The 17,432-nt window shown below is 46.8% G+C and overlaps 1 protein-coding gene across 1 annotated transcript in view; it reads right to left on the bottom strand.

Moving 5' to 3' along the window:
• The window catches only part of PKD2L1 (polycystin 2 like 1, transient receptor potential cation channel), a 2,231,834-nt gene that overhangs the window by 866,388 nt on the left and 1,348,014 nt on the right, over positions 1 to 17,432 (bottom strand). The window lies entirely within an intron of this gene.

Raw genomic sequence — 17,432 nt, 5'->3', positions numbered from 1 at the left:
CGCTTGGAGGACTTTGAGAACAGGGCACGTCGCTGTAATGTGCGTGTGGTCGGCGTTCCGGAGAATCCAGAACCGCACTCTGTTGATCTCCTGGTTGAGGACCTGATCCAGAACTACCTCTCTCCGTCTGGGCTGAGTAAGTTCTTCGCAGTGGAGCGTGCCCATCGTGTTCCGGGAGGCCAGGGTAAGCCTGGCGCCCCGCCGAGGCCTATTGTTGCGAAACTCTTCCACTTTAGGGATCGGGACGCTATCCTGCAGGCATCACGTGTGAAGGGCCCGGTGGCCTTTGAGAATGCCACGGTGAACTTTTATCCGGACTTTTCTCAACAGGTGCAGAAACAGCGTATGGGATTTCGTGGAGTCAAGAAGCGTCTCCGGGACATGGGACTGCGCTACGCTATGCTTTTTCCGACCAGGCTGCGAGTTGAGTACAATGAACGAACCTTTTTCTTTGATCGGCCTGATTCTGTGAATGACTGGCTGGACTCCCTGCCGGACCGACCTCCTGCGGCTGAGTCCGCCGCCCACCCGGGTGGTGCTGAAGGTGGTGTAGAGAGCTGAACTGTTTGTTTCTGCCCGGGTCCTTGTGTCAAGTAACTTCTTCTGGGGTTCTATGCCCAAGTGCCTCTGCTGTCTAAGTGATTTTTTTGTTATTTTTCTTGTTGGGGTGGCGGGTGGGTCAGAGCCTTTCCTCCTCCGGGGTCTTTTTGTAGAACGGGGGTTCTTGGGCGACAGGCACACTGCATGTTGGGGTGGCTTTTTAGCTTCTTGCAGGGGTGCAGGGTGGGGGGTGTTTTCTTGATTGTTGGGGGGTGGGTGGATGGGAAGTTTGATGTTTGTGTGTTATGTTCTCAAGGCGATTCTATCTTGCTAATGATGTTTTTGATGTCAGGCTCATTGGAGGGGGGTTGCGGCGTTACTTTATGGGATGGGGGGTAGCGGGTTGAGGTTTATTTCGTGGAATGTCAATGGTCTGGGGGATCGTATTAAGCGGGGTGTGGTGTTGCGATGTATACGACGTTTGTCTCCAGATATTGTTTTTCTGCAGGAGACTCACTTGGTAGGCAATACATGTCGTGCAATGAATAGGTGGGGCTATCGCCTCGCCGCACATTCGGGGTTTACCACGGGTTCCAGGGGGGTGGGTATCCTTGTTCGGGCTTCCCTCCCCCTAGCTATTGATGATGTGATCCTCGATGATCGGGGGCGATATGCCGTCCTCGTGGGTCGCTATGAGGGTCGAACCCTTTCCTTGTTTGCCGTTTATGTGCCCCCCGGTCTACAGACCTCTACCTTTTCCGATTTGGGCCGTGTGTTGTTGAACCTCCCTGATAGTACTCTCTTCATAGCAGGTGACTTTAATTCTGTGCTCTCCGGTCTACATGATCGTCACCCCCCTAGGGACACCCCTTTGTCCCAACAGTGGCTGGGTGGGTTTCTGGATACGTTCGGCTTGGTGGATTGCTGGAGACTTATGCATCCTACTCAGCTTCAATACACTTTCCACTCTGGGGCCCATGGGAGTCTGTCTAGACTGGATTATTTCCTGATGCCTGCGGCGCAGTCCCCAGCGCTTCTTGAGATTAGGCACCTTCCCCGGGGCATCTCTGATCATTCCCCGCTCTGGCTTTGTTTTGAGGTGGGGGTGGAGGCGGCGGGCCGGGTGGCTCCTATCAACCCATGGTACCTCACCTCCCCCGAGACCCGCAATCTCTTGATTAAGTCTTTGGACAATTATTTTTTGGACAACGAGGGTTCCGTCTCCTCTGCTGTATCCCTGTGGGAGGCCTTTAAGACAGTGATTCGCGGGCAGGCCCTCGCCCTTATTGCCGAATCCAAGAAGGGGAGGAATCGGGAGGTGGTAGACCTTGAGAGGGAGATTGCTGATATAGAGGCTGACCTAGAGTCAAACGTTACATCTGATAAACTCCACGCCCTGGGTCTGAAGCAATTTGCTTATAAGTCTTTGGTCACAGATGCGGCTAAACTGATGTTTCGGGAGCAACAGGGTCGTTTGTATGATGTGGGGGACAAAGCGGGTAAATTACTGGCATGGTTGGATAAGACGGAGAGGGCGAATCGTGTGGTGCCTGTGATTCAGACTTCGAGTGGCGTGGGAGTGACAGACCCGGTTGAAATAGTTGAATGTTTTGCGGATTATTTTCATGCGGTTTATACCCCTGTGTCTGAACGGGATGTTGATGACTCTCGCCTTTTGTTGCGTGATATAGCTCTGCCCAGTGTCTCCGATTTAGACCGAGTCTCTTTGGAGTCCCCTTTTACTACGGACGAGATAGCGACGGCCATTCGCTCACTCCGTTCGGGCAAGGCTTTGGGCCCGAATGGATTGCCAATTGAATTGTACAAGCTACGTCCTGACAAGGTGGCACCCTATCTTCGTACCATGTTTTTGGAATCCCGCGAACGGGGTATTCTCCCATATGATCAGCGTTTGGCTACGATAGTTGTTATTCCCAAAGAAGGTAAACCTCGGGACCTTTGTTCGTCTTACAGGCCCATTTCCCTTTTGAATGTTGAACCCAAGGTCCTGGCTAAGCTCCTGGCAACCCGCCTCTTGACGGTCATTAGGGGCTTGGTTCATCCGGATCAGTCCGGATTTATCCCACATCGCAACACGGCTCTCAATCTACGCCGTCTCCACGGAGCTGTTGCGAGGGCGGGGCTACTGACGGAGCCGGCCATTTTGGCTTCGCTGGACGCCTCGATGGCCTTTGACACGGTAGAGTGGCCCTATCTTTGGGCAGCTCTTGAGAAATTCGGTTTTGGGCCTGAGTTTATTGGTTGGGTGAAGTTGTTATACGCCGAACCCTTGGCACAGGTAGTAGTAAACGGTCGAGTTTCTGTCCTCTTCTGTCTTGGTAGGGGGGCCCGTCAGGGGTGCCCCCTGTCTCCGTTGCTTTTCGCGCTTGCTCTGGAACCGTTGGCTGCGTGGCTTCGATGGGAACCTTTTGAAGACCGCGTCTCGCTTTACGCGGATGACATTCTTCTGTATCTTACTTCCCCGCGTAAATCTTTAAATGTCCTATTCGACGTTCTTACTTCGTTTGGTGCTAACTCGGGTCTGGTTATTAATTGGGCTAAGTCCTGTGTATATGTTCTCTCGGGTGTTTTGCCCCCATTACCGGACAGGTTTCCCATCCAGGTTGTCCACTCTGGCTTCAAATATTTGGGGATTTTTATCACGCTGGACTCCTCACTCCGGTTCGAGCGTAACCTCCTTCCCCCGCTTCTTAGACTGCGACTGGATGTGGCCCGTTGGCGTAAGCTACCCCTGTCTCCTCTGGGCAGGGCTGCCCTTTTTAAAATGATGTCTTTGCCGCGATTCCTGTACGCGCTTCAAAATTCTTATGACGACATTCCCGCTACCTATTTCCGGGAGATCGAGAGTCTTCAAAGGCAACTGATCTGGGACGGGCGTCCACGTATCGCCCTTGCAAAACTTACTATTCCTTGGTATGACGGGGGCATGGCGCTCCCCGATATCAGGAGATGTTATTGGGCTGCCCAGCTGTCTGCCATTAACCACGTAATGTATTCCCCGGGTCGGGATCCGGCCTTTGAGATGGATAGACTCCAGCTGCCGGGAGGGGATTTTAATAGAGCGCTTTATTCCAGATCGGCCGGGCGCCATCTTGTGGGCCCGTCCAGGATCGCAGTCAATGTGTGGCGCGCCGCGAATGTGAGTTTGGGATGGGAGAACCGACTGACAATGGCGACCCCGCTTTATGCTTCTGAACGTTTGGGGTGTCTCTGGTCTACTAAGGGCTTTGACCGCTGGGATATGATTGGGATATGTAAAGTGGGTGACGTCTGTGTGCAGGGTAGAGTGAAGTCTTTCCAGGCCCTTAAGGCAGAATATGACTTGAGTGATAGAGAGTTTTTTCGGTATTTGCAGGTTCGGCACGCCCTGGCCTCAGTTCTGACTCCTGATGTGACCCTACCCGAGTCCTCTCCCCTTGAGGATCGAATACTGGATGGACACCTGCCCGATAGCACTATCTCCCTTATCTACAAGAAACTTATTAATAATCGCGCTGACTTATTGGTCCGACTTCGGGAGGTTTGGGTCGATGACGGATTGGACTTGGATGACGATCATTGGCAATCGGCACTCTCTTCTCCGAAAGAGGTCGCCATCCCCGCCCGTCTCCGTTTGGTTCAACTTAAGATCCTCCACCGGGTGTATGTAACTGGTCCGCGTCTGGTTGTGATGGGTTTTTCCCCGGATGGTTTATGTAAGCGTGGTTGTGGGATGAGTGCCACATTTCTGCATATTCTTTGGGAGTGCCCGGTGGTAGCAGCCTACTGGATTGATGTGCTTGCGGTGATGACTGTTGTGACTGGTATTACCCTGCGGCCTGAGGCCCGACGATGCCTGTTGAACGTGTGGGAACCCACCGACTAAGCTGTGGCCCAGACGAGATGGGCGACCTTGGGATACATGGTCGCGAAGCGGGATATTGCGCAACTTTGGGGCGCATCCAGACCTCCCGACGTTTCGGTGTGGGAGGATAACATGGACTGGTCCATGTTCCGAGAGAAGACCGTCTATGTGGCTAGGGGCAGACCCAGGCCGTGGACGAAGATTTGGGGTCAGTGGAATGCATATCGTGGAGATATTTGTGCCCCTCCCCTGGTTGACGCTCCAGATGTGACCCTATCTCCCTAGGCTGACGTTCCCGAAAATGTTTCATATGGTTTTAGGATTTTCCTGCCCTCCCCGCTGCCCCCCCCCCCCCGGCCATGCCGAGTCTCATTGCTTTGCTTTTGTCTTCCTGATTAGTTGCTTTCCCCTCCGCCTCCAGGGCTGACTTGATTACTGTGCATTCGCCTTGTTTTAGAGTTTGTTGTTTTTATGTTTATTATAAAAATTATCATGTCCTGTCCTATGCTTGGAGCAATAATTGGTATCTTCCTTGTGCCCGGCCACGGGAATGATCGTTCGCTACTTATGTTGTGTGTTGCTATTAGTGGCCAGCCCGTGTGGTTGTAGGCCCATCTCTGTAACTCTTATTTTATTGCTCAATAAAAGTTTTTGATAAAAAATAAAAAAAAACAAAAAAAAACATTGCACCAGAAAGCAGGTATTTGACCGCTTTCTCCTGTATGGGGGCCGAAAAGCAATTTTGTCATCTCCCACAGGGATTCAAGAATAGCCCATGATTATTCTCAGCCAGGGTAACAGAGTTACTACAAATGTACCATGATGAGGCATTATCTCATGTCGATGACATCTATCTTACAGACGACGACCTGGAGACACACTTGAAAAGAGTGAACACCATAATACTTGGGTTCGCAGCTGAAGGGTACAAATTCAACTTTAAAAAGTCACGAATTGCCCACCTCACTGTCCTATTTCTAGGATATGAGTTATCAAGTGAAGGCAAAAGCCTAGCAGACAATTTCTTAGAAAAGAGTGCATTACTCCAAGCTCCAAAAACGCTGAAGAACTTGCAATCAATTCTAGGTTTCCTGAATTTCAGAAGAACTTACATTCTAAATTATGCAGAGAGGGTTAAACCTCTCTACGAATTAATTGGACTCAGAAACACACAGAAATTTTACGATCATTACAAACAGACATGTTAACTAAAACAAAACTGCAAACACGCGCAAACGAACGCAACCTTGTAATCCGAGTCATCCCAGGAAGATGCGGATTCACATACCTGACCACTAATGAGAGAGAAACGGTACCAATAGCTTATAAATCACACTTGTACACACAAGCTGAAATGAAATTCAGTTCTACTGAATTTTTTTTGACTGCGGTTCAAACTGCTATAGCAAAAGGAAGAGCCCTAGCCCAAGGGAAGAGCATATCTGTTTTAACAGCAATATCAGCCCTTGAGGCAGTAACAAGACCGAGCATTCCAAATGCTGTGGCATTAGATCCAAAATGGATACAATGGGAAAATTCTCTTGCTACAACAGATGTGAAACACGCATTTAACCCAAAAATGAAAAAGCTAGAAGATCTAGAATACGAAAATGAATATCCTCTGTCAATCGAAAATCTGCTTCTTGAACAATACACCTGTGTAATCTACACGGACAGATTTGCACAACACTATGTTGTGGAAAAACAAATTTACAATGCAGCATGCGCGATTGTTAAAGGTCGCTGGCGTTTAGGTAAATTCAGACCACTGGTCACTAAAACTGAATCACTCAGAAACTGTACAGCTCAGCGAGCTGAAATAAGATCTTTAAAGATGGCGCTTGAAAATGCCGATCGCGAATTCCCCACACTAATAGTGTGCGATTCGCATTACTGCGTTCAATCTTACAATAAATACTTGCAGAACTGGGTTCAAAACGGCTTCAAAGATGAGACAGGTGCCACAATAAAGCATAAAATGCTTTGGGAACAAGTAGTTCTTTTACAAAAAGAACTACAAAAGACTCACGTGATGCATCAACGTGATGGCGTTCACGTTGCAGGGAATTAATTGGCTAACAGAGCCACAGCGGCAGCTATCAAACCAGCTTCCGTAGCCACAAAAAAGCGTTCTAAAAAACAAATAGACGGTGAAACGCTACTAGCAGTAAAAGCTTCAATGGAAGGCAACTATGCGGCGGTACCTCTAAATTATCCACTCAGAAATACATACATATTTGATGCGAACTCCGTTCCTTTTGCTCAAATCCCTGGAGTGGGGGATAGAGTAATTTCAAACACGAACCGGAGAGCTTACTTGATTCAAGAAGCACACATGGGAATGGGTCTGCGCCACCAAGAGATCTTGAAATCTCTAATAGAATTACAATCACAATACTGGTGGCTGGGGATGAGCGTGCAAATTTATAACTTTGCAATGAATTGTCAGAACTGCAATAGAGATCGCAGTTGTGAACCGGACCAGATACCAGCCCGGACAACTCTATTAGACAGCATTAGGCTATCTATACGCAGACATCCAGACGGAAAAATGCGATCCCATAATTATTAAGACGAGATTCATTTGGATGTGGACCCAGCGCTCGGCTGACGCCAAAAACTGTTATAAAAGATTTGCGAGTCTTTATCGGCACATACGCAATTGGCATGCTACATTCTGACCAGGGTCCTGCGTTTAGCTCTCGAGCTTACAAGGAGGCCATGGCCAGCTTGGGCATTGCATTGCGGTACTCTAGTCCATTCCATCCCGAGGGAAATGCGGTAGTGGAGAGAAAAAACCATGACATAAAGCAATCTATAAGAGCAAGGGTATTAGGTTCGGGTGACGGGTGGGTCAAACATCTAATAAGTGTCCAACGTAGTCTTAATAATCTGCCAAGAAATTCTCTAGGAGGTATCACGCCATACAAACTTTTGTTTGGTACTAGAATGAGCATTCAGGATCTCGATTGTCAGACTTCAGTGGTAGAACAAAAAACCTTTGATATCAAAGATCGTTTGGCTGTTTTACAGGACTAAAATGAAACAAGAAGAAGTCTAAGTAACACAAAGCTAAAGCCAACGGCCACTGAAGAAACACCACCTGTCCCAGCAAGACCTGTCTGGATTCCAAAGATTGGGGATCTGGTCAGAGAAAAGATCGCGGTGAAGAAGGAATTTGGGCCTTCTTACAGAAAAGCAGGACCAGTCTTAGCTGTCAGCGGAACAAGATCAGTAGTACTAACGCCCCTTGCTGGTAAAAAGGAGAACAGAGTTGTATCAATTGACCTGGTAAAACCACAATCATGTGGCCAGTAATAAGTAGTAGGCCCACTGGACTACAAAGAAGTAGCAGAAGACCAAACCTTGCTACAATCCAAGAGGTTCAAACTGAAAGACTAATCACTTTTGATAAACCTGCAGTGAATAAAGAAGGACTATGCAACAAAGCCATGGAACTTGTGCCTCTTGAAACCCAAATTGCAACAGTTCGTCAAGAAACAACTGTCTACAATGATGTAGCCTCTGAACATACATATCCAAAGATTAATGAAAATCCGGAAGCAATTCCAACAATTGACAGAACTGCATCTGGCTACTTCATCAATTTCGATGACTTTTCTGATGATCCAAGTGAACATGAAGAAACGCCAGCAACCAAAACTTTCAAAGACAAAATTACAGAACTCTTTCATCAACTCAAAGAAACATATCTGATTTCACCATGGATTGAATTATGGATTGTGTTTGGTGTACTTTTCCTCCTGCTCTGGCTCATCTTGGTTTTAAGTTTGGGTAGATTTATTGATGGAAAACATAGTACAATGGACACAGCAAGTCAGAACATCAACTTGGTTCTACAGCCACACAGATCTTCTCACATCGAAAAAAGAGAACTGTCAACAGTGAACATCACAGCCAATCCTATACCCGGTGGTGTAGCATGGGACACAACGGATTACGAAATCTATGGCCCGATTGAGCTCTTGAAACATCCACACCAGTTCAAGGTTTCCTTAAGTGACTTTGTATCACCTAGTACTTTCTCTGATGATTGGGACTTTGAAAATATTAATAATATGATGAAAGATTTAGAAATGTCAACAAAATTTACAGAACATGATTATTTACAAGGTTCATCAAATTATGAAGAAATGTACTGTTTTAATCATTATGGTCATCACTATTTGCATAAATCTGCTAATCCTAGAAATGTTTTTACTTATAACCAATGGGAACATTGTCCAACACGGCCAAAAGGCAGTTCAAAAACATTTTATGAGAAATTCCCATACTTCTCTGGGTTTAATATTTCTGATCCAGAAACGTTTTATTTCAAAATGTTAAATAAGACAGGAATGAAAAACATGTTGACAAATACTAAATTGATTTATTCTGAAAAATTTTATGAAAAAATGTCTACATTTGGTTTTGAATTTTGGAAAAACAACATTGAGACAAAAACCATCTGGGGTACAAAAGACTGGCAGGTACAAGGTTTAGAATCATTATTTAGAGCCTGCATGATCCCAGAACAGATAATATTCCTGAATGACACCATTCAACAAACAACCTGTCTTGGCCTAGCCAAGATAAAAGACTTAAACAAACCGTCTATTCCAAAGTCCATACCTGATAGTAATAGCACTAGAGATGTGGAGATAGACGTATCCCATATTTTACACCCAAACAGAACAAATCCTGATTGGAAAAAATGGTAATCTGGCCCACAGACACTAATAACTGTCAAGATAGATTCCTGAACAAAACACAGGGGTTCAAACAGAATAGGCCAGACCCAAGATATTCCCAGAGACAACATCCAGGGAAATTACAACATACAGTGTAGGAAAACTATGCCTGGAATGGCTACAAAAATCCACACTGCCTGAAATTAAGCAACACTTGACTTTACTTAAAGAAGGTGCTGACTTGCGAGATTTCATAATGGGACCTCGCAAACAGCGTCAAAAACGTTTCATATGCACCGGTATATACGCTGTTTACAACGAAGCTTGGAAAGTAATGCAAATTGAAACTGCTGAGAAAAATACGAGAAATTGATCGTATTAATTTGGAAAAATCACTGTCTGTAGTGGAAAATGGGTTAACGACTCTGTCCTCCAGAATTTATTCACTGGACAGCATTGTGTCATCTGCTATTGATATAATAGAACAGGATATGCTAATGTTACAACATGGCCAGTCCCAATTACGTTCTATTGTACAGTTAGGCTGGACGTTACAAAACCTCCGTTCAGGCTACGTGCCATGGCGTCTAATCAACACAACGACATTATTTTCTATCTTTAACCTTACAGATAAACAAATCTCTTTAGCACAAAAAGGAGCAGACTATACAGTGCTGAGCATTGAAAAACTAGAGAAATTACCATTGACAATGTCAGAACGACCTGTCATGGAATGGATAAATCATGGTACAATTCCAATTCCGATAACGACTTTTCAGTTTCAATATTGCCAAAAGTATATACCAGCAGGCCTGTATGAAAGGTTGGGTAAAGGATACATCAAGTCAACCTGAAATTTACCTTATACACATAGATGTTATAGTGAAGGTAAAAAAGAGGTATTTCTTAGTGGTAACAACTGTAAAAATTCACTAAGTGGTACACTTCTGTGTCAAGGTATTAACTTGCATGGAGCCTGCGAAGGTTCATCAAATAACCTTTCATGTCACCTGCACGGCACCCCTGCAACACAGATAGAGCCTTTTTTCAGACAGCTTTCCAACGGCACCTACGTTAAAATAAGTGACCACAGCTGTTGTGGCATGGTGCCAGGAATAGCCTATCTCGTGAGCGTTACTTCCAGGGTCATTTGCTGTATGCAAGTATTGTATCCAAACAGCAAACCAGACAAGGAGGCAGCCATATGGCCTTCTCTGAATATCTCTTCTATTCGAATTGATACTTTAAGCAGAATGAAGTCTATTCTTTTACAGACAACTGTGCCTTTAACCTCGTCCAAAGAGACGTATGATCTGCAAGTTGCAAGGACAGCGGCAGAGATACATACACTATTATCGACAAATTGCCCCGTCCATTTCTTAGAAATGTTAGGTCAAATCTTAAACATGTCTGATACCAGTGGCATCGCACATGTATTTAAGACAATTTTTTCGGGACTATTAGCACCCTTTGAAGCAGTCCTGAACATCTTCCCGAATTTTGTGCACTCCGTGTTCGGTGGCCTGCCTCTTCTCTTGGGGCTCGTAGCAGGAATTTTATTTTTGTTCCTTCTGCTCTGATATGGCAAGTCAAGTCACAGACAAAACCCAGGCAACAATGGAAGACACGATCCTAGCGATGAGATACCGAGAAAGAATAACTAAAGTACTCGGCTTGGCTCGGCTAAGAGATCTCAATACTACCTGGTTTCTTTCATTCAGACCAATCTGGCAAGATTGCATCTTACCTGTTCTACGATGCCTGCTATGCGGAGAAGAATGCGTGTTGGACGTCTGTCTTACACTACCATCAGCAGTACCTATGGATATCGATACTTTGCTTTGTGCGGTAACGGCTCATGCAACGTGTTGTCCCCAGCGGCTACCTATTCTGATGATGGCATTCGTTGAGACCTCACCATTACGATTAGGTGGCGGTGAGGTACGAGATGAAAGCGGCACACAGGTACAACCTTCTGTGAACATTGCTGATCCAGACATCGATGATGGCAATGAATATCACATTTGCACTATTTCTACTTTTTCTGACTTTGTCCAACTTTCACCTACTGTTGTAGACGAATTCTTTGCCAGCCTATCTGAACTTATGTTCTCCCCTAACAACGAGAATAACTTTTAAAACAAAACATGAGCAGACAGCGTTCCCTGAACTCTGAATTCGTCCTTCAGTTTTTGATAAACAACACTTCTGAAAACATTTGAACTATTTTTCTTCCATGAAAGCGAAAGTATTTTTCCGTTCCCAAAATATTTACTTTTTTTGGCACATGATTCTCTGCTTAAAGTAGAACTATTCTTAGAGAACAAGATTTCTATTTTTAGAAACTCTGGAGACAATATTTTCACTTAGCCTCTAGCACATGTACAATCTTGTATAAATATGTGATGAAAGGGTCTCGACCTTCTCTTCTGTATTAAGAGCCATTTCATAAATGTAATTTTCGCAAATCATTCAGCCAAAGTACCATATATGCATTAACAGAATGTTACCTCTGCTTGAAAGCGTACAGTATGATACTCATCCTTCGTCTACATACCATATACCATTTCAAATGCATTTTTTTGTATTTTGGGGTGGGTTGGAAAACACATGCATCGTTATATGTTTAGTATTGCTTAGTATTTAGTAATGATGGACATTATACGTGGAGTGGGTGTTGTGAACGTATCTAGGACCCTATTTAAATATTCCCGATTCAAGCTCTTATGCGGTTATAACAAATAATATCCTTATAAAGGCATATGAATCATATCCATATTTAGTCATAGCCAATGCAGTCCAAATACGGCAAGGCTACTCCCATAGACTCCTAGAAAGTACAATGCGTTCTTAAAACAAACCAAGCCTCCAGCAGCCCGGGAAATTCCCCCTGCTTCTGTTTTGATTTGTCCAAGAACTCCTGGAGTCCTGAAAGAACTGCGAGTTCTTAGTGACGTCTTATGTCCAACCTTACGTCAAACTCGGCACCTTCCAGGTATAAATATACCAGCATCTGCCTTAGCAAACACACGGTGGTTTGGAGCAGATCGGCTATCTACTTGCCCGAAGCCCAGCTGAAACGAGTGCCGAAGGAAGCCGACCCTCCAATTGACGCACTGATAGAGACGCTATCTTTTCTCCTGCAGCGAAATCCAGCTCCAGTGTTTCCCTGTCACCCTCGCGGGTTGCTGGGAGATCGAGCCCTGAGAGAGAGATACAAGACCTCCTTCATTCTATAACCAAGGTATGGAGCTGATTAGACCCTTAGAGAATTCTTGATTCAGATTCTTGGCAAGAAACTATCTTAACTCAAACTACAACTCATTTACTCCTTCCCACGTACTAGGCTTAGGTTAGGTACACCGGGGTAGGCGTATTTTAGAAACACCAGTTGAGTACGTTTAGTCAACTTTTATCATGGTATGTATTTTATCCGTTTTAAGTATCTTATGGCTTAGAATCCATATAAATGCTTTTACAGTATTATTTCATAATACTCCTTTTACTGTACGCACTTTACTTCATGACAAGAATTGCAATTGTGCAATTCACTTCTCTTGCATGAGAAAGAAGACTGCTCAATAAATAACCACTCTTATTGAAAACGCCCGTCTCTCTATTTCTCTGCACTCCTGGTGAAACTAAGCGTGCACGATTGACTAAGTGAAATAGCTGTCTATTGTTTCCACGACTCTGGAGATATACTCCTTATTCTGGAGGGAGCAAAGTTGTCATGTTTATGTGGTTGTCAGAAACTAATCCCTTCTTGTCTATTCAGGAAAGTTAACTCCTTCCTGTTCACTCGAGAAAGTTTATAGTGACCTCTGAGCTAGCTGGCATTCATAATTAAGTCTAACATATTCAATAGAGACCTAGTCGACCTCAGTCCTACGTCTAAACTATCGTTTATGTTATTCCAAAGCGCAGAGCCTATTGGGAATATAGGAACTACACTACACCTATAGAGGGAGCGAAAGCCGGCCCACCTCTCAGCCCCGGCCTGCTGTATTATATTTGTGCGTTAGTCCCTCCGCCTGATGGCTCCTGATCCACTGCACTGGCGCGCCCGAACCGAACCTCCGCATCTGCACCCGCTGCCTTTAGGTCCTTCACCTCCAGGCCAGGCCGTGCCTCTCTCGCTCTAACCTTGGGGTGGCAGCCTTCGTTCCACTACTGGCTCAGCGGGTCCGTGATCAGCTGCCATATCTGAAGCCCTATCTCTGCCCCAGACTCTCTGATGTTCGTTGAGGCAGCGCTACCACCTGTGGGGACGTATTGCGAATCTCCCCGCCTGCCTGGCGCGTCTTCTTCCCTCTGCGCCGTCCTTTGTGCACCTCGGTTCGCCTCAACACCTGAGACCCCCCTGCGGGGACTAATCACTCCCTCCGTGTGTCCTGCTTTATCCGCTGCGGGGCCCTGTAGCTTCACCTCTGCAGCACTGTCTCCACTTTGCCGCCATTTCACTGCACTGCCCCGCCACCATGGGGGGGGTGCGTGGGTCGTCGCTTGTTTCTAGCCGCAATGGCCGTGTTGAAGATCTGAGTCTCTGCGTCGGGCTCCGTCCTCTGGGCCCCCTGTATGGCCAGGAGGCTGGCCACCTCTATCGGGTGCAGTTACGCGCCAAGTCCCGGGGCCCGCTTTATTTTCTCCCTGCGCCACCTCCTTAGTTGCTTTAGTCCTGGCCCCTGCCTCTACCCGTGTCACTCTTCTTTTGGTTGCGGCAGCAGTGCAAGGCGGCCAGGAGTCAGCCACACAGCTCCATCTGCGCCGCTTCTAACCAGAAGCCGTTATTGCCGCGCAGCCGCCATTTCATGCAGTCCTGCTGTTATCCTCTGCGGGGCCCTGTACCTTCACCTCCGCAGGGCTGTCTCCACTCTGCCTGCCCTACGCGGCCGCCATTCCTCCTCACTGCCCCGCCACCATGGGAGGGGGGAGCGGGTCGTCACGTGTCTCAGGTCACACCGGCCGTGTTGGGGATCCAAGTCCCTGCATCAGCCTCCATCCTCTGGCTCCCTGTATAGCCTCCTCTCTCGCGTGTAGTTACACGCCAGGTCCTGGGGTCTGCTGTATTGTCTCCCCACCTCCTTACCGGCGTTACTCCCGCCCCCCGCCTCCCTCGGTGTCACTCTTCTTGTATCGGAGGCAGCAGTGCAAGGCGATCCTCAATCAGGCACACAGCTCCGTCTGCGCCGCTTCTCACCAGGAGTCATTATTGCTGCGCAGCCGCCATTTTGTGCAGCCCACAGCCTCACTAGTCCATCAGCTCTATGTCTCCGGGGAAGTGCTATCAAACTCCTGCAGCGAGTGCCCCCGACGTCCCCTTTATTCCGACACCCCAAGGGCCGGTCACCTTGCTCGGGGCTCCTCTATAGCGGGCAGGATGGTGCCAGAGAGGGGATCACCGGTAGGAGCTCCGATTCAGGCTCCCATCTCCATCGGCATCAGGCCATGCCCCCCCATCCTGCAACACCTCATGGCGCGGCTGTGCTGTGGGCGGGCTGACTGCTGTGGTGTGTATTAATGAGCAGAACCAGCGGGAGACACCACCGCGATTGATTGCCAAGGTATTATGGTGCGGTGGGGAGAGCCAGGCAGTGATGTGATGATGTGCACAGATCCGGTGAACTAGATGTGTCTGGTTGGTACTGCCACTAACGCTTGGCGGCAATGATGTGGTGTGGATGCTATACCGCATACTTTTATGTGCTGGCCACCTGTAATAAAAAGCTTTAAGGGCTTCTAGCTGGAACTGCTGAAGACTGCCGGCTTCCGCGCCTGCAAAAATGTAAGAGTAACATAACGAGCATATGCTGTGGAATCTTCCACCACTGTCTCTCATAACGGCGAGGCTGACACGCCTTGAGGCGACATCATGCTGGGAGATACATGACTGCATTTTTTGCGGTTATTTGTGAGCTGAACTGCAGCGCTGCTACCATCTGACTGACGACTGGGCTAAAACCTAAGTAAGACTTATACAATTGGAATTGGGTATGACGTAGCTACGCAAAGATACTCCACACCTACGGTGGTCTACGTGGCCTGTAGCACCCACTGTGGCACTGGTTCGTAGACATAATGGGTAAGCCAGATAGACAGCAACCAAAACTGACATTTGAAACAAAACGCACTCAGATACTGAACTGGAAGCGGAGGGCGCTACGAGTAAAGCCATGGAAGACGTCCTACAAGTAATATAGTAAAGTCTACAAGACATCAACAGAAAATTGGATTCCCCTACCCAAAGGGTAGACAACATGCCTGCGAAATTGGATAAACAAGGGGAACGACTAGACGAGGCTGAGAACCGCATAACTGCAGTGGAGGACGAATCACACTCTAAGACCTGCAAGTGCACGGATATGGAGAAGATTCTAGATCATGTCACAATAACGTCAGGAATCGCGGGAGTCCCGGAGTCCACGAACACGGGGAGGATGGAGACATACATGGAGGATATGCTGCGCAACATTTTTCGGCGCCAATAACTTCTCAACGGTCCTAATTGTAAAGCGTGCACACAGGTCGCTGGCCCTGAGACCACCGCCGAGAGCTCCTCTGCGGCCCATCATCGCCCGGGTCCTTAATAGGGGTGGGCGGAATTTGCGTAATCGCGTTACGCAAATCTCCGCGAAACGGTAAAAAATCTCCGCGAACACGCAGAAATTCCACGAACACACGGAATTGCTTGTTCGCGATGCTTTTTTACTGTTCGCAATCGCTATTTGCGTGCTTGAGGGGAAACACGCATTTGAGAACACGAACAAGCAAAAGATTTCACAAAGTTGCGGAACGCAGAATTTTGGGCAATTTCACGTTCTCCGCGGAACGCAAAATTACCCAAATTCTGCAAATTCCATGAGCGGAACGGAATTTACTGCCCAGGCCTAGTCCTTAACTATAGGGACCGGGACGCAATTCTAAGGATGGCCAGGGAAATGCAGCAAACCACCTACCAGGGCAATACACTGGCCTTTTACCCGGACTTTACGATGGCAGTACAGTTAGCACGTAAAGACTTCAATCCTGCGAAAAAGAAACTGCGTGAGCTGGGTGTGGAATATGCAATGCTCTACCCGGCTAGACTGAGGGTGACATGTGAGACGCCAAAAGCAGCACAAGACTTCATTAAAAAAGTAACAAACAAGAGAAAAGAGCAAATACGCACTGAATAGGGCCAAGAATCCGATTAACTTATGAACGGCTGGGATACTCTCATTGGACTAAAAGTGCAGCGGAAGGTTGGCGAGACTGGACTTAACTATAGAGGCATACATTTTACGTGGGCCAAAAACTGTCGTATGCTATGTGGAATACGATAGATACCACTAGGTTGACTACATGATATCGCTGTTGCCTAAGAGAGATGGATGTCTTTATTGTGAATAATATCCGGCGGATGGGCGTCCTACGAAATGCGGTATAACTGTTGAAAAGACAAACTGCGTTGATCCCTACTGGTGGTAATGTATGGACTATGCATATACTGATCTATTCCAGGCAGAGGACATGGACGCTGGGTATGTGGATAGTCCTATCTGCTCACTGTAACTACTGAACTCTAGTTGCGCTAGACAAATGTTTGATAGACCATAATACGGTAGGAGTCAGGGCGCCTGACACAGGTAGAAATGTACAGAAATAGCACTACAGCAGGTTTGCTCATCATCCCACAAGTACTGTAACTGCGCCTAATTTTTGGGGCGGATTGTTTTCTCGTTTTCATTAGATCCCTGGTGTATGTGCCTACGAGGGTTGGTTCGGACGTACGGTGGGGGCTGTATAATACCTTACCTCATACAACAACCAGGAATGAATAGTAACTGTACAGCCTTCGGTGGTTGGCATACTTAGGGTAATGTTATGTCTGCACTAGTAACAAACACCTGACCACATCCACTAAGATGGATGGAGTTGTGTGCACTTAGCGGATCCCCCAGACGGGTGCTCCCCAACATGAGTTTTGTTATGTTGTTATTCCAGTTAGGGGTTTGTCTTTGGCATGGTTGGGATGCTAAAGTGGAAGGGGTATGTGAGGGATGGGATTGGGAAATGTTATGCAGACTGCGGTATTTGAGATGCATCGCGGATATTCAGGTTGATTCCACTATGGTTATTGTTGCCAGGCATCTAATAGCAACACTAGATGCACACATTACGAGAACTATACAATATTACATTATAAGCTAACTTATGACAAGACCTACTGATAGATTACAACCAGCGCATCTAAATCTGGTTACTTGGAATGTTAAAGGGCTTAATAACCCAAAAAAGATTTGTCAAATATTTGCGTATTTCGATAGGCTTCATATTGATATTGCTCTCCTACAAGA

This window comes from Lissotriton helveticus, chromosome 5_1 (assembly GCF_964261635.1).
Source record: "Lissotriton helveticus chromosome 5_1, aLisHel1.1, whole genome shotgun sequence".
Lineage (NCBI taxonomy): Eukaryota > Metazoa > Chordata > Amphibia > Caudata > Salamandridae > Lissotriton > Lissotriton helveticus.
This window is presented reverse-complemented; position numbering and strand designations above follow the sequence as displayed.